Here is an 18331-nt window from a genome sequence, read left to right as displayed (position 1 = left end):
TAAGATCCACACAGTGTTCACTCACAGATGATCTGATTTGGGTATCAAAAAGTAATCCAGATGTCAGAATGAATTGTGCATGTCTGAGAAGAAGGTGAAACATCTCTCAGTGGGGTGACGGAACGCCATGCATACACCACACCCATTAATCCCATAGAATTTGCTAAGGGGTTTGAGGTTGTCCCTCTGCCACGGGGTCGGGACACAGAGCAGTCCAGTGTGGTATCCTCTACTCCATTGAGCTCACCCCCTATTACTCACATTCTTGTCAGGAGCTGTAGCAGAACGTCCCCCAGGAGTCTGAGCAAGTCTGTAGACAGCATAGGGGAGGCGGATATTTGTTGATCCTAAAAAGAGCCCGTCACAATGGCATAATGTTCTAGTTTCTCATACCGGATCTGGGACACTTTGAAGGGCAACTGGTCAGAAGGAGGATGGCATGAAACAGGGAAGCTGAGCCCATGCAGGTGAAGAAGGGGCATTTATTCCCTAGCAGGTGGGTCTCTTGGAGAAAGAGCACATCTGGCCCCAGCTGGCAGGCTGTTTTCAGGACTGTCCCCCTCTTCATTTTGTTGAGACCATTAACATTCCAATTGATCAGGAGCAGTTGGCCCTGTGGTGAGAGGTGCAGTGTCCAGTCAACTGAGGAAGGGGCTAATGATGAAGGCTGATTGATATGGGACAAGACAGGTTGGGCCTCACAATTGATGTAGTTGTCCCTGTTCAACGTGAGTTGAAACTGACTGAATGAAATATGTGTAATCCCCCCATACTTCAAAAACAAGAAGTACTAGTTGTGGTGCAAACTGGGGACTATTGCCAACAATACAATTGTAGAGAGAAATCCACCCCTTGAGCTAGAATGTCCTCAAGTCCTCCCATAACACAACCCATAATCAGAAGCTAGCAAAGGAGCAAAGTTGACTCAGCGCAGCTTCTCCGCCCGACAGATGAGAAAGATGGTATAGTAGCAGACTGGTTCTTGCTATTAGGTCCTTCCAGAGTAGACCTCTTAGAGGCCCATCAGTCATGCAGCATACGTGTCAGAATTTGCTGGCCTATCTATCTCCTAGTATGGGCAGCCACCTGTGCAATGTCTCCTGGTATTGTCGGCTGACCAAATTCATTGAATGCTTCTCCGCCTCCTTCATGGCAACCACTGCCAGGCACATGGGCACTCTTGACTGCAGGGGCCTTACCGAGATTGAAGAGATCTTTGTTCATGCATGTTTGGTCACACTTTCACCCAGCCCCAACAGCTCTCAGGGTCGCCAAAAAAGAATGTTTTGTCCCCCAAAAAAACCTTTAGGTGGACTGGAAAAAGCAACATGTATTTCCCTCAAGCAGGTTTAACTGCTGATACTGGACCTTTTAGGTGATCCGGAAATATAATTTCCTTTGAAGAACCATATATCAGGATGTCCATGCACTGAGACACTCTCAGCACTGCATTGTTATAGGCAAAGTTAAAGATGTGGGCAATGAGCAGGAGCGGGGGGGGGCCCTGGCGGTGGCTTGAGAGCCAAGGATCAGTAGTTTTGTTCCACTAGAGAGCACATAGATACATTTTCCACCGGCACCCAAGGTTTCAGCCACTTCATTGCAAAATGAGTTACATTTGAGCCCTCCAAGCCTCCTGGGATCCCGATGATGCGGAGGTTGCGGCTTCTGATCTTTCCTCCGAGTACTCCATGCATGCCTTAAAGAGGTGAACAGTTCTTGGCCGGGTTGTGATTTGAGATTGACAGTTGCACAGTGTGTCATCAGCCTCTGAAATTCTACCCTCCATCACCTTTTGGAATTCTGCAGGTTTGGTGGAACAGCGACAAGTTGAGGCTATGTTTGCCGATCTTTCCTTTGATGGAGGGCCTCGCGTCATGGCTGACATGCAGGATAGATGAGTTATGGTCAGTGGTTACTTCAGCCGGGGTTGGTGGGTCAGAGGACGCTGCATCTGGGGCTGATGTTGGTTTGGTATATTTCTCTATCTTGGGAAGGTGGGGGATGTTTGTCTTTCCACATGTTTAAGGAAATACGCGGCTGGCACGGGTGGCACGGGCCCGAGGGTCTATAGTTGCAGCCAACCAACACCTGCCTAACTTGCAAGTGCAAATGTGTGGCATCTCCAAGCATAGAATCCCAGCCCTTATCGCCATGCTTGTGCAGTAGTTTGGCTTCATGGATGATATGATACCCTCAACTGGCTAATGGTACTCTCGCCTGGAGCTTGCAGCAAGGAAGGAGGCTTGCTATTTCTTGGACACTATATCTCTGCGTTCAGGTCTGTTTTGCCAAGCAGTCTGTGGTTGGTTGTTTTAGAGTCTGTTGGTCGAGCACTAGATTGGTATTATGGGATCTGCCTATGCACCCTCATAAACAGGCGATGTACATCTATGAAACCTCCCAGGTCGGGGTATGTTTTGTAGATGCACCCAACGTCAGCAGCTATAGAAGAGGGCACATCCACTGTCCTCAGAGTGGGGATTACCTAGGTGCCCTTGATGGCAGGCGGCACTCTTGTCCCCACAACACGGGGTGTTTCCTCACAACCTCCCCCACCGGCGGTTTACCAGCCCCCCTACTATGCATGCAGCTGACTGAAGCTCTCAGTACTAGGGCAGGACGCTCCTGTTGGCCCACTGAGTATGTGTGTTGATCACCGCCAGCCTGTTGGGGTTCCTTCGATGTGCATTCTGCCTCGGATGGTGTCAGATTGTGGCAGGCCATGGATGAGCTCAGCATTGCGCATCTGCCAATGTTTGTGGTGAAACCATTCCCCACTGACAGTTAGTTCTTGAGTGATCTAATTATTTTAGTTAAATGGTAGTTTAAGTTGTTGTCTGTTATGGTATTGGAGAGTGGGGTGTGCTGTTCTTTTTTTATTACCAGAGAGGTGTGTTGTATATTACAACTGTCACTTGGCCTCCATGAGCAGAGAGGTCATACTTAAGCTTCACCATTCATGCCGCACAGCAAAGGGATCATTTAAGCAACAAAGACCAGGGAGCAAGGGGTGGGTGATAGATAGCTCCTGTTCCCACCCCACATGGTTACTATTATATAAATGTTTCACTGGAGTTCATGTATATATAATTTGTGACTGTTACCTCATTCATTAGCTCCATTTACACATCATTACTGTTTTACATTCATACAACAATTTGCATAGTATTATAACATTGGATATACACCTCTTTTCTTTTGTAACTTTATATTCATTGCACTTTACACATTAACTTGATGATGTATCTCAGTGTTGCATTGCTAGGAAGACAACAAATTATGAATAGTTGTGAAATAATGTAATGCATACTTTTAAAATGTTTTTTGTCATTTGTTACAGCAAAGAAAGGAGTCTGCCCAGTGTCTCAACCACAGTGTAGAAATGATAACAGCTGCCCAGGGTGCCAGAAATGTTGCATTGCCTGTGGATATAAGTGCCTGGACCCAGTGGACGGTAAGTTATTTTTACTATTAGGCTTAAGGTCAGTTCTTGCTTAAAACAATGAGGAATGTGTATGGAGATGTGCACAATGGTATCAAAGACACAAATGGCAGACTTTGCAGCAGGGCTACGACCAGAATAGACAAGTTACTCCACCATAATTGGGATTCAATAAGGAGTCTCTGGTACCACATCCTTCATGCATGCCGAGATTCGTGCAAACTCTTCTAGTATTTCTCCATCAGAGGGTTTTGTTATTGTCTTATCCTCTGTACTCTATGAATAGGGACATAGGGGCATACATTTTATGAATAATAAAGGGCAAAGGTAAATGATCAGTCTATTAGGTTATTGGTAAGTACTCATGAACCACTCCCAACTTGCCCCTAGTGTTTTACATCAGAATGGTGCAGAGAAAAACCAGTGAACAGGAGCAATGATTTGTACAGTGTAGAGTTAAGCTTATTTATGCCCTTAATGTATGACCTTAAACGGTTGGGGGTACAGAATAGAGCTGTGAAGACAATTTTCATTCTGGCACTGAAAGACCATGTTTCTTGCCACATGGCATGCTGACATTATTTTCTAATGGATATAAGGTGTTTAGCAAGTGCCTGAGTTTCCTGAAAGAGTGGCGTGCGGCGTACTTCTTTTCCGAGGATTTGAAGATTGTTGTTGGATATATATATATATATATATTACCTACTGGCGGTCGCTAGTAGGTAGTTATAGTTAGGACCAAGCTTCCATAGGAAGACATTTTTTTGTTTTGCTTATAACTTTGGCGTCGTTTGATGAATCTTCATGAAAGTTTTCAAACTAATTCCTTGTTTATATCAGCTCTTATGGTGAAAGTTTGGGGGTGATTTGTCAAGGGGGGGCCGAGAAAAAAGAGGGATCCCAAAACGTGTTTTTTCCATGTTAATTTCCATAGGAAACTTTAGATAAGGCTACAGGTTGAACGGGTGAACAGAATTACCCCACGCTTTTGTGTATTTGGTGTAAATCCGTTCAGTAGTTTTTGAGAAATATCGAAATTTACAGATATCGATATTTGGGAATTCTGCCATCCGATTGGCTGAGGCGTTACGAGCACGAACTTGCTGCTTATTGGTTGGGAGCGCTGAGAGCGGTTGCAACTAGGAAATGTTGGCCGCCATTTTGTGATTCTGTTGAAGCGAGTAAGGGGAAAAAAGGGCGAAAAAAGTAGGAAAGAGGAGGGTAGGAGCACTGTAACTTCTGAGGGGTGTTTAGGGTGTCCTATAGAGGGGGTGCAAAGCGAACTCCTCATACCTACTGGTCTGAAAGTGCTGGGTACGGAAATTAAGTGCGTTATTGCGTAGAGTCTGATGCTGCTAAGGTGAGCTGCTGCGGGAGTCGGGGATGAACGTGTGAGCCTAAACTGTGTGTCTTATGGTGTGAAGTCAGTGCCCTCTCCGTTGCACCACACCTGTGGAAGTAGTGTCAGCATGTGTTTATACCTACTAGGACGAACTACTGACTGCTACTGGTTTGAAAGTCCTGGGGTACGGAAAATATGTGAGGTATTGTCTAGAGTCTCATGATGCTTAGCTGAGGTGCTGCCGGAGTCAGGGATGAAAGCGTGAGTCCAAACTGTGTGTCATATACTGTGAAGTCATGTGCTCTGGCCGCTGTGCCACATTTGTCAAGTAGTGTCAGCATGTAGTTATACCTACTCGGAGGAACTTTTGTTTCAAACATTGTAACTTGTGTATGGTGCTTAGAGGCTGTTATACAGGGAGTGTGAAGGTAAATTTGCATGTATCAAACCAATACGGTATTTGTAAAGCGCAAACTACTATCCCCTATGGATCTGAAGGCCCTCGAGGCCGGCATGGAAATTATGTGAGCTCTTAAGTGAGCTATTGCCCAGAGTTACATAGTGATGAGCTGAGGTGTCCGAAGGTGTCCTTCATAAGCATTTCCAAACCTACCCCAGTCAATTTGCCTAGGTAATTTCCACCACAATGCACAATCATGAGGTCAGGGTGTGGAAAATGCAAAGGGGTTTTAACCAAAGGTAGCAATTGGTGCCACTTCAATCTTCTCTGTGCAAACCATTTAATGTCCACATTTTGTAAGCCTAGGTCTAAGTCAATACGTCTGTGTTCTGCATACCTCTTGCACCAGAAAATATAGCTATGTCCTACGGTCCAAACTAGCATTTTGAAGGTATGGCTGGAAGGTATGGAAAGATGTCTGTAGCTCATGCAGTTCCTTGGTAGAATAAGAGATATGTTTAAAGATGGGGAAGTACTTTTTTTTGCCATACAAAACGATATGTGATTGGGAGATGAAAAGCATTCTTTTTTAAAAGTAGGGTGCACATTAGTTTTATGGAAAAGCATCTTTGTGATTGGTGAAGAAAAAGCAGTTTCAACGTGGAGTACATATCATAGGATATAATTTGCTCAACTCAAACACAGCTGCTAGTTGCATTTGGAAGGCACTCTTCGAACTTAAAACAATCGTGAACTTTTAACCTGCACGTGCCATTAAATGTTCGAGAAAATGTTGCAAAAAAATATGGTTAAGTTTAAAAAAATGTATGAACTTTTAACCTGCACGTGTTGTAGAATGTTCTAGAAAGTGTGTTGATAGAATACATTGCACTTCTGACTTCTATGTGTTGTTGAATATAAAAAAAACGGTTCATATGGAAAATTAAAAAGAAACCAATAGAGAGAAGTTTTGAAACCTAAAAGAATCAAGGAACTATTCTAATTTGTTTTTTACATGTATTTATGTGTGGAGCAACAACATTATTGACACAACAGCACCAGGAAGAGGAAGAAGCAGGGAGTGGGGGGACAGGGAGAGATGGGCAGAATGGCACACATGCACAATTAAGTACAGCACAAGTATAGGCAAACTATGGCCAAAATGAAACACACCAACAAGGAGCACAAGTCACACATCCCACCAACATCACACCACTGAACGAGCATAGAAGTTAAAACCACGCTGCATTCATACAGGATGTGTACAAAGGCCGGTCTTTGGTGTTGTGGGATGTCTGCGACCGTGGTCATCATGGATGTGATGCCCAGCACGTGGCACATGGGCGAGTTCACTGTGTGTTACATTGCCAAACAGCTGCTCCTCCCTCCCACAAGCCCCCACACTTTTGTACGGTGCACTGTTGTATCTCGTGCACTCGTACGGCACACCACTGTAATGCCTATTCTCGCATGTCCTGCTACATTCCAACTACACCATCACAGTGCCGTTTGGAGGTGGTGCATGCCACTTTACAACATCGACTGCTGCGGCACTTGTGGTAGGCCGCACCAGAACGCAGAGACACACTTACTGCACTTCCTGTACACGGACATGTCCGAGACACCCCGTTACCCTTGCCGGATAGGCACACCCCTGCGCTGACCTGTGTACCCCAGACCAGCACACGCCGGTTGTGCATGCAGGAGGATGCGTGCGTAGCTACCTGTCCAGGCTCACTGCCAATGCTGAGGTGACAGCACACTGTGCTGTTGCAGGGCTCGTGCCTATCATGCTAAGACAATGAGCACAGGGACACACTTGCTCAGATGCGGGTTTGGGGGGCGTTGGCGGTCCTGGAGTTGTTGTGATGAGTCTTATGGCCCTCATGGGCATCCCTGCATCATGCTCATTGACTCTATGGCACCTGTGGGTGTTCTGGTGTGGCTCTTGGCTGTGTTCCCTTTCATGGTGCAGGTAGTTGTCCAGCTTAACACCAGCAGAAAGCAGGTGTAAAATCCCTGGTGCTAACATGGCTTATCGCCGGAATTTGTTTTGCATTGCAGTTGGTGTGAAAGTTGTGATGTGATTTTTTTCGTGTGCAGAACAATATACGAACTGAGCAGTGTATCTCGTCAAGATCCAGCACCTGACGCACTATTCCCAATCAATATAAATACAATGAGATTTCTTAATTGATTTTGTGTGTACACTGTAAATGCAGCCACTACCTCAGTGCAATTCAATACAGTATTTTAGTATTTAGAATAAATCGGAAAGGTGCACCTCGTGTCTTTTTTGCACGGGAACGGCTAGTCTGCATTTCATTATCAGCACTTTAATAGAAGCAAAGTTGAGATAAATCTAACACACTATTCAGAAGTTGGTGCAAACTGCAGGCATCACCAGCATTCCTGCGATAAGTGCCCCAAAATTTAACACCATCCTGGACTCCATCAAATAACAGTAATAAGAACAAGAAAGAGTCACACAGCAGTTAAGAGAACAACCAAAAATGTTATTAATTTTTTTTTTCAAACTTTAGTTTTTTATAAACATAAATATGAACGATAAACTAATAAACAAAATGTATCAAAAATAATACAAAACAACAAGGCGGAACACTCCTGTGGGGACCATGGATGTCGACGACAGAGCATGGAAAATAAAGCACAAAATAAGGACGTATGTAATGGGCATATCAAAGGAGAGAGACACAGAGAAGGAAAAAAAAGCCAGAGAGAAAAAGAGATCGGAAGGAAAGACAGGGAGTGAGAAAGGGAGAAGGAAGAGAGAGAGTTAGAGAGAAAGAAGGAAAAGAAGGAAAAGAGAGAGAGAGAGAGAGTGAGACAGACAGACACTGCCGCCCCAGCGTTTCTATGAGTAAATAATTACCTGGTGCCACCGGAGTGTGCAGCAGTGGGCACTCCACGTGCCCGTCAAAACTCCTCGCATCCCAGATATGTCATTGAGTCTTGAGTCATGAATGGCAGAGACCACATCATCTTCTGCACGGCCCGGCAGATGTCACACATGTCGCTGAGTCCTGAGTCATCAATGGCGGAGACCACATCAGCTTTTGGGGCCGCCAAGCCTGTGGAACTCAAGTCTGTGCCACGTGGTGGTAGGCCCCTGATGGCCATATGAGCTTCGGGTGGCACTAACCCTGTGCATCTGAAGTCTGCACCAAGGAGGTGGTAGGCCCCTGACAGCTATACAGATCAGGGTGCGACTAATCTTCTACGCAACTGTTCAAAGACTCTTTATGGATGAGACACGTGGAGCGTCCGCCATCTAGTCAGCACCGGGAATAAAGGATGCAACGTTGTTGATCTATTATATTTGTGTGGTCACATGGCCTGTGACACATGTGCTGGATGGGTGTGATGTGTGTGCAAACCTGCCCTCAGGGAGGGACTGTGAGATGTTGAGAACTAGACCACTGACCTGCACACCAACAGCGAGTACGCCTGCGTCAGGTAGCTATGTGGGGCCAACGTCAGAACGTAATCAGAGTGGCGTGGCATACAACGGAACAGGGCAGGGATAGCAACAATGACACGGACGGCTCGTAGTATTGCATCTGTGAGTCGAGCGGACGGGCCGCAGCTGTCCCTCTGCGAGCCTGGGTGCGAACTGTTCATAACTCACACTACATAAGCATTGAAATACCATTTTGTGATTCACTCTGCCAGCTGGCATTTGTCCAAGGCATTTGTGAAAGCATATCGGAGTTCTTTCTGTGATAGATACCCCTTTGACGCTGCCTCTCCCCACATCAGCAGGTAAGGCACCCTCTTCCCACATTACCATCATACCCCCAACAACCTTCTTGGGCTTGGAAGTGTCCCTGTGCGGTTGGACAAAGAAGAATCTTAGTCATGTATAGATTTACATATTAAAACAATTATTTAAAGAAACGAACAACAAATAAGAGTGAAGGGAGTCTGGTGCTGTGGTCGCTGTCACGAACTTGGGGTCACTGCCATTCAGGACTCAGGACACAGTTACACATGTGGGATTGGCTTGTGTTAAAGAGGGTTAGTGAGACTACGTGTCGGCGGCCTTGCATATCGAAATATGCCTTACTGATTATAGGGAGTGTGGTGCTGTGGTCGGTGCCACAGACTTGGGGTCACTGCCATTCAGGACTCAGGACACAGTTGCACATGTGGGATTGGCTTGTGTTAAAGAGGGTTAGTGGCACTAGAAGCATTGAGACTGTATGAGCCTATGATGATGGTTGGTGTGGACAGGCCGCACTGGGAGCAATGTGTCTTGGCTACTGGACTGCGTCATGTGGAATCAGGACTCTATCTGAATTGTGAGGCCTGCTGACTGTAGTGTAAACTAGAGGTAGCGGTGAGCAAGGGCCCACAGGCACGTGTATACGTTGGTGGCCCCACCAGCCTGCGTAGTACAGGTTCAGTGGCACCAGGTGTTGCCGGCCTTCCATATGCAAATACCCCTCACTAATCGAAGGGAGTGTGGTGCTGTGGTCGGTGTCATGAAGTTCGGGTCACTGACGTTCAGGACTCAGGACACAGTTACATATGTGGGATCGGCTTGTGTTGAACAGGGTTAGTGGCACCACGTGCTGTTGGTCTTGCATATGGAAATATGCCTCACTGATCAAAGGGAGTGTGTTGCTGTGGACTCAGGACACAGTTACACATATGGGATCGGCTTGTGTTAAAGAGGGTTAGTGGGACTACGTGTCGCCGGCCTTGCATATGGAAATATGTCTAAGTGATCAAAGAGAGTATGTTGCTGTGGTCGCTGCCACAGACTTGGGGTCACTGCCATTCAGGATTCAGGACACAGTTACACCTGTGGGATCGGCTTGTGTTAAAGAGGGTTAGTGGGAATACGTGTCGCCGGCCTTGTATATCGAAATATGTCTCACTGATCGAAGGGAGTCTGGTGTTGTGGTTGCGGCCATGAACTTGGGGTCACTGCCATTCAGGACTCAGGATACAGTTACACATGTGGGATCGGCTTGTGTTGGACAGTATCAGATGGCACCACATGTCCAAAATTCAAATAGCGAGGTCTGCTGCCCGCAGTGTAGACTGCTGAGTGTTCGTTTGTACTTGAGAATGAATTTGGTGATTGTACTAAAGCTATAAATGATAGAAAAAATGTTCAAGAAGAAAGGATACTAAAAGGATATTATGTAGATTTGAGGCCTGTAATAGTTACTTGCCTAGTGGACTCTGTAGTTAATGAATGAAGAAATAATTTTCATTGTGAGCCCTACTGAGTGCAGTGTAGGCGTATGATGAAAAGATGATATACGTATAGAATACACTGACGATGTGTTGGATTTTCTGAGTACAATCTTGTTGTTAGAATTTAGTATTTAAAATTGGAATTGTGAGCTGTACTGCCTGCAGTGTAGACTGCTATTCCATGTTAGTTTGCATTTGAAGATTAATTTGATCAGTGTAGTAAAGCTATAACTGATATAAAAAAAAGTTCTTGAAGCGAGGATACTAAAAGGATAATTTGTAGGACTGTGATAGTTACTTGCCTACTGGAGTCTGTAGTTGCATATGGAAATATCCCTCACTGATCAAAGGGAGTGTGGTGCTGTGGTCGCTGCCACGGCCTTGGGGTGACTGCTATTCAGGACTCAGGAGACAGTTACACATGTGGGATCGGCTTGTGTTAAAGAGGGTCAGTGGGACTACGTGTCGCCGGCCTTGCATATCGAAATATGCCTTACTGATCGAAGGGAGTGTGGTGCTGTGGTCGGTGCCACGGACTTAGGGTCACTGCCATTCAGGACACAGTTACACATGTGGGATCGGCTTGTGTTGAACTGGGTTAGTGGCACCATGTGTCGCCGGCCTTGCATATGGAAATACGCCTAACTAAACAGAGGGAGTATGCTGCTGTGCTCGCTGCCATGGACTTTGGGTCACTGCCATTCAGGACTCAGGACACAGTTCCACAAGTGGGATTCTTCGGCTTGTGTTGGACAGAGTTATTGGCATCACGTGTTGCCGCCGTTGCTTATGGAAATATGCCTCACTGATCGAAGGGAGTCTGGTGCTGTGGTTGTCTCACGGAGTTGGGGTGACTGCCATTCAGGACTCAGGACACATTTCCACATGTGGGATCGGCTTGTGTTGAACAGGGTTAATTGGCACCACATGTCACCGGTCTTCCTCAGTGTATGCCAGAGGTAGCGGTGAGCAAGGGCCCACAGCCACATGCATACGTTGGTGGCACCACCGGCCTGCGTAATGCAGGTTCAGTGGCACTACGTGTCGCCGGCCTTCCATATTGAAATACCCCTCACTGATCAAAGGGAGTCTGGTGCTGTGGTCGTTCCCATTCAGGACTCAGGACACAGTTACACATGTGGGATCAGCTAGTGTTGAACAGGGTTAGTTGGCACCACTTGTCACCGGTCTTCCACAGTGTAGGCCGGAGGCAGCGGTCAGCAAAGGCCCACAGGCAGGTGACGTTGACTTGAGCTGCACAGATTGGGTGCATTTGGTCTTCTTAACCCATTATAGTCTCTTACACAATTTGTGTTGCGACTAATCTTGAATTGTGAACCGTGTAACCCCAGTGTAGGGCGGAGGCAGTGGTCAGGATGGGCGCACACCACATGGCGTTGAGTTGAGCTGCACAGTTAGTGGCACCTGGAGTACTGCAATGATACGTGGTTCCGGTGGGCCGAACTGGGAGCAATATGCTTTGTATAATGAATTCTGGCATGATGAGGCCACGTGGCAATGACTTATGGTGCAGTGAGTTAGTAGCACCTGAAGCACACAGCGTGTGCGTACCCTGCAATGATGCGTGGTCTGGGCGGGCAGCGCTGGGAGCACCATGTCTTGCGAACTGAACTGCTACATCTGCAATCGTAACTGCATCTGAATTGTGAGCGCTGCTGTCCACAGTGTAGATCGAAGGCAATAGTCGGTACAGACATAAGTCTGCGGTGCTATGCCGCTTGGTTTGCAGGGGGCCTGTGTCGAGGAGGCCCGTGGTTATGGCAGCAGCCACGTGCCAGGGTGAGGGTTGCCGCTGTGACAGACTCATTGGTCTCCCCACAAGTGAACCACCCATAGGGCCTGGCCTATTTATTCATACTCCAACGCTGGAGTGGCATACATTGGAGCAGCCCACTCCGCTTCCGCTTCCGGGAGAGGCAACACAGCTACATGACCGAGATCTTCCCCACTGCCTGAGGTAACATGGTTGCATCCACTGTGCACTACACTACAAGTATCAATAGTATATCTCCAGATGCAGAGGTTTGTGCTTTGCATAGTGAGGTCTGTGCAGCACATCAGCGTTACACTTGGCATTGTGTGCTTTATTGTTGATGGGTGACTTGCCTCCTTCATATATAGTTGCTTGCCACATTTCCCAACATTCAGCTATTGTGTGGCTGAGGGGCATGGCTTTTTGGGAAGGTTCGTTGTCCTGTTTTGCGCTGCCTCTGTGGTAGTGGGGGGGTGGTGCGGGGGGGAGGTTCTGGTGGTAGTGGCGCTGGGTTTTGTCGCCTTGTAGGGTGTCAGAGCTGCATGATCAGTAGGTCTATCACGTGTTTGTCTTTAGATGTGGCTGTGAGTTGGGTCCAATTCACAGAGTAGATAGTCGACCTCCTTACACCAGTTAAAGGATGATGTTCATTTGTTACTGCTAACTCGGCTTGTCGCATGCTTTTTGGATCGCATTGCAGATTTGGCTGGTCGTTGAAAATATGGGGAAGTGGTGTTTTTGTGTTGTTTTTGCACGGGAACGTCTACTTTGCATTTCATTAGCGTTAGTTGTGGCTCTCGTTTGTGGCGATTTTGTTGACGTAAGGTATCGATGGAAGAGTGGTGAGATTTGCAGTTTGCACCAAATTGAGAATGGGATGATAATTAAAAAACACAGAAAAAAAGATAGGTTCAATGAACATTATAATTAGAAATGAACATTTAAAAAACCTTTGAAATTCACTGAAAAAACTATAGGTTTCAGGCACGTTATAGTTAGAAATTAGCATTTAAAAAACCTTAGAAATTCAATGAAAAAACCATAGGTTTTAGGCACGTTATAGTTAGAAATTAGCATTTAAAAAGCCTTTGAAATTCACTGAAAAAAACAAAGGTTTCAGGCACGTTATAGTTAGAAATTAGCATTTAAAAAACATTTGAAATTCACTGAAAAAACCATAGGTTTCAGGCATGTTATAGTTAATTGGACATTTCACTCATAAAAAACCATAGAAATTCCCCTGTTATGATTAGTTGAGCTAACTATAACTCGCGCCCCCGCAATGCACTGCTGATGACGTCACATATCACATCATTCATGACATGGTCAGTGACATCACTGATGACATCACTGATGACATCTCAAATGAAATCACTGATGACATCACTGATGACATCATCCACGTCAAAATCTATATTTTTCGAAACCATGAACACACCAATGCAATAGAACCGAGGCACAAGAAACCTAAGAAAAAAACACGAAAAACGCAAAAAGGGGGCATGGTAGAAACACCCTGACCCCCTAGGCCTGCTCAGGGGGGCCCAAAAAAAGATTTTTTTTTTTAAAATAGCCGTGAGTCGCGTACCCACCGTGAATTTCGGCTGAAATGTAAAAAAAAAACGAAGCGCGGGCTACCGTGCTTCATTGTTAATTAGCCCCCGGGGGACCAAGTCCCAGGGCAATGTTTTTAAGTGAATGGGGGGCCCGGAGGAGCCCCCTCAGCCCCGGGGACCGCCACCCCCGGGGCTTTAAAAAATTATGTGTGGGGGCTCACAGCCCCCCCAGCCCCAGGTGACCGCCACCCCCGGGCTTTAATATAGGTGGGTGGGGGGGCTCAAAGGCCACCTCACCGGGGCTCTAAATATTGAAATTGGGGGGGTCCGTCACGGACCCCCTGCCCCAGGGACTACCACCCCCTGAGGCTTTGTAGAACGTGGGAGGGGGGCCATGCGGGCCCCCTCCTGGAGCCTTCTCGTGGCCCTGGGGACCGCCACCCCCCAGGGCCAGCTCCTGCAGTGTCCCGGGGTGCCTACCCCCGGGACACTGTAGTTCGCTATGGCAGGGCGGGAGCCTCACGGCTCCCACCCTGCCATAGCAAACTTGGTTTGCATTTTGAAAGAGAAACCTGCTCTCTCTTTCAAAATGCACACCAAATTGCTTTTCCATACGGGGAGCTGCATCTTAGCAGCTCCCCATGTAGAAAAGCAATGCCGCCTCCCGCAGGAGGCGGGTAGCTGGCCGGGACCGTAGGGGGATTGGGGACCCCCCACAGTCCCCAACGAGAGGCCAGGCCCCAGGGGATGGGGTCCCCGGCGCCATAAGTGGTCCGGGAGGGGGGCCACGCGGCCCCCCTCCCCAAAATAATTTTTTTTTAAAATGGCCGAACCTGTGGGAGGGGGTCCCCGGGGCCATAAGTGGCCTTGGGAGGGGGGCAACACAGCCCCCCTCCAAAATATAAAAAAATAAAATAAAGGCGATGCCTTGGGGGATGGGGTCCCCGGGCCGATTAAGTCCTTGGGAGGGGGGCCATGCAGCCCCCTTCCAAATAATTTTTGTTAAATGAAATAAAAAAGGGGTCAGGCCCCAGGGGATGGGGTCCCCGGGGCCATAAGTGGCCCGGGAGGGGGGCCACGCAGCCCCCGCCCCCAAAATAAAATAAATTTAAAAAAGGCCGGACCCGGGGGATGGGGTCCCCGGGGCCATAAGTGGCCTTGGGAGGAGGGCAACACAGCCCCCCTCCAAAATATAAAAAAATAAAATAAAGGCGATGCCCTGGGGGATGGGGTCCCCAGGGCCAAAAAAATAAGAAAAGAAGGGGGGCCACACAGTCCCCCTTCTTTGAAAAAACAATGAAAAAAAAACGGCATCCCGCGGAGGCCCCGCTCCCTCGCTGCAACACTATGCAAACGCGCCCCCTGGTGCGTTTGCAGAGGGGGAACTAATTCCCCTTGAATACTGGGGTCCCTGGGGGCCAACTAGCCCACCAGGAACCTCCAGTATGCGCCAGGGGGCTGCGTTGCAGAGAGGTGTTCTGTGGCTATGCCCCTTTTTACACCTCTCTGCAACGCAGCTCTGTGGCGCTTAATGGAGGTAGCTGGTGGGCTAGTTGCACCCCAGGGAACCTCAGGATTCAAGGGGAGTTAATCCCTCAACTTAAAATGTGCCACGGGCGCGTTTGCACAGTGGTGAAAGAAAGGGGCAGGGCCTGAGGTGATATGTGTGCAAACATGCCCTGTGGCGCGTTTTAAGTTCAGGAATTAATTCCTCTTCAATCCTGAGGGTCCCTGGGGGCCAACTAGCCCACCAGGGCACTGAGCCAGGCCTTAGCACATGGACTGCTTCAAAACCCTATCAACTATGCATGCAGTCCCCTAACTAACCAACACACTTATAGTTCTGCACTTATACATTCAAGAAAAAAACAATATTTCAGTTTCAATATTTTAAAAAATATTTTTATTTCCATTTATATTAAAAATATATAATGTAATTTAAAAAAATATATATGTTAAAAAAAACAGCTAGAATATGTAGAAAATCAGTATAAAAAAACATATAACTATTATTACATTTAAAAATTATCATTTAAAAAACCTTCGAAATTCACTGAAAAACCATAGGTTTCAGACATGTTATAGTTAGGAATTAGCATTTAAAAAACCTTAGAAATTCACTGAAAAAACCATAGGTTTCAGGGCTTTTATAGTTAGCTGGACATTTCACCCGTACCAAACCATTGAAATTCCTCCGTTATAGTTAGTTGTGCTAACTATAACTCGAGCGACCGCAATCCACTGCTGATGATGTCACATATTACATCATTCATGACATGGTCAGTGATATCACTGATGACATCACTGATGACTTCTCAAATGACATCACTGATGACATCACTGATGACATCATCCACGTGACAATCTGATAACCTCATCATTCAGTATAAGTAGTATAACACTTTATTCGATATACAAATATCATAAAAGTACGAACATAATTGATTCATCAATAATCAGTAAAAGTCCATCATTGTGCCACATGTGACAATATAAAAATAGAATTAAAAAAAGGAATATATGTAAATAAAAAAAAGCCATCAAATCGCTTCCTAATTTGGCAGAGCAAAATTCACATGTCACTCTAGAGGCCTAGCTCTGGTTAGGCCTCAACAATTTGATACGCGTCAACCATGCACACCCCAAAAATTTAGCTACCCCACATACGATGGCAAGGGAAGAGGCATCGGTTAGAATAGAGCGCAACGCCACCCTAAAATCCCGAAAACCCAAATTTCTGCAAATTGGGCTAAGCCATTTCCTCCTTGCCGCCCTATAAGCCGGGCAGGCAAAGAGGAAATGGGAAATGGATTCATTGGGGGTGCAACACCCGGGGCAGTTGGCAGATGTTACGCTCTGTTTTTTCCAACCCACTACCAGAGCGTTGAGCGGGAGGGTTCCTATCCTAAGCTTCATATAGAGTGTTCTATCTCGTGGGGATTGTATAAAGTCGAGATACTGCTCAGTTTTAATGTAACGCGTTACAACAAACAAATGATGGACGGATTGCTGACAATGCAGACATTCTCCCCCAGTCAAGATATCTGGGTTAAATCCATCGTTCTTTTGCCCACTACGCCACTCCAGTTTAGACATGGCCATATGCAAATCAGTCTTGACCCTGTGCCTCATGGGAACAGTCCAGCCCGAACTGCCAAGCCATGTCTTCCCTGGACCGGAATCAAGCATCCTAGGACCGGTTTCTGGCTATCAGCCATCATCAGCCAGGATAGCTTGACTCCAGTGGCGTAGTGAGCACGGGTCCCACATCTGGGAATACCCATCCCACTTAGGGCGAAAAGCGTTACAACAAACAAATGATGGACGGAATGCTGACAATGCAGACATTCTCCCCCAGTCAAGAGATCTGGGTTAAATCCATTGTTCTTTTGCCCACTACGCCACCCCGGTTTAGACATGGCCATATGCAAATCAGTCTTGACCCTGTGCCTCATGGGAACAGTCCAGCCCGAACTGCCAAGCCATGTCTTCACTTGACTGGAATCAAGCACCCTAGGACCGGTTTCTGGCTATCAGCCATCATCAGCAAGGATAGATTGACTCCAGTGGCGTAGTGAGCACGGGTCATACGTCTGGGAATACCCATCCCACTTAGGGCGAAAAGCGTTACAACAAACAAATGATGGACGGAATGCTGACAATGCAGACATTCTCCCCCAGTCAAGAGATCTGGGTTAAATCCATCGTTCTTTTGCCCACTACGCCACCCCAGTTTAGACATGGCCATATGCAAATCAGTCTTGACCCTGTGCCTCATAGGAACAGTCCAGCCCGAACTGCCAAGCCATGTCTTCCCTGGACCGGAACCAAGCATCCTAGGACCGGTTTCTGGCTATCGGCCGTTATCAGCCAGGATAGCTTGACTCCAGTGGCGTAGTGAGCACGGGTCCCACGTCTGGGAATACCCATCCCACTTAGGGCGAAAAGCGTTACAACAAACAAATGATGGACGGAGTGCTGACAATGCAGACATTCTCCCCCAGTCAAGAGATCTGGGTTAAATCCATCGTTCTTTTGCCCACTACGCCACCCCAGTTTAGACATGGCCATATGCAAATCAGTCTTGACCCTTTGTCTCATGGGAACAGTCCAGCCCGAACTGCCAAGCCATGTCTTCCCTGGACCGGAATCAAGCATCCTAGGACCGGTTTCTGGCTATCAGCCGTCATCAGCCAGGATAGCTTGACTCCAGTGGCGTAGTGAGCACGGGTCCCACGTCTGGGAATACCCATCCCACTTAGGGCGAAAAGCGTTACAACAAACAAATGATGGACGGAATGCTGACAATGCAGACATTCTCCCCCAGTCAAGAGATCTGGGTTAAATCCATCGTTCTTTTGCCCACTACGCCACCCCAGTTTAGACATGGCCATATGCAAATCAGTCTTGACCCTGTGCCTCATGGGAACAGTCCAGCCCGAACTGCCAAGCCATGTCTTCCCTGGACCGGAATCAAGCATCCTAGGACCGGTTTCTGGCTATCAGCCGTCATCAGCCAGGATAGCTTGACTCCAGTGGCGTAGTGAGCACGGGTCCCACATCTGGGAATACCCATCCCACTTAG

The 18331-nt window shown here is 47.1% G+C and overlaps 1 long non-coding RNA gene across 1 annotated transcript in view; it reads left to right on the top strand.

Moving 5' to 3' along the window:
• The window catches only part of LOC146822223 (uncharacterized), a 121013-nt gene that overhangs the window by 32998 nt on the left and 69684 nt on the right, over positions 1 to 18331 (top strand). Inside the window, exon 2 of the long non-coding RNA XR_014962821.1 lies at positions 3344 to 3457. This is a non-coding gene — a long non-coding RNA (uncharacterized LOC146822223). The remainder of the gene's footprint in view (positions 1 to 3343; positions 3458 to 18331) is intronic.

This window comes from Triturus cristatus, chromosome 6, assembly GCF_964204655.1.
Source record: "Triturus cristatus chromosome 6, aTriCri1.1, whole genome shotgun sequence".
NCBI classification, from domain to species: Eukaryota; Metazoa; Chordata; class Amphibia; order Caudata; family Salamandridae; genus Triturus; species Triturus cristatus.
Note: the sequence above shows the minus strand (reverse complement) of the source record. Positions and strands in the feature narration are given on the sequence as shown.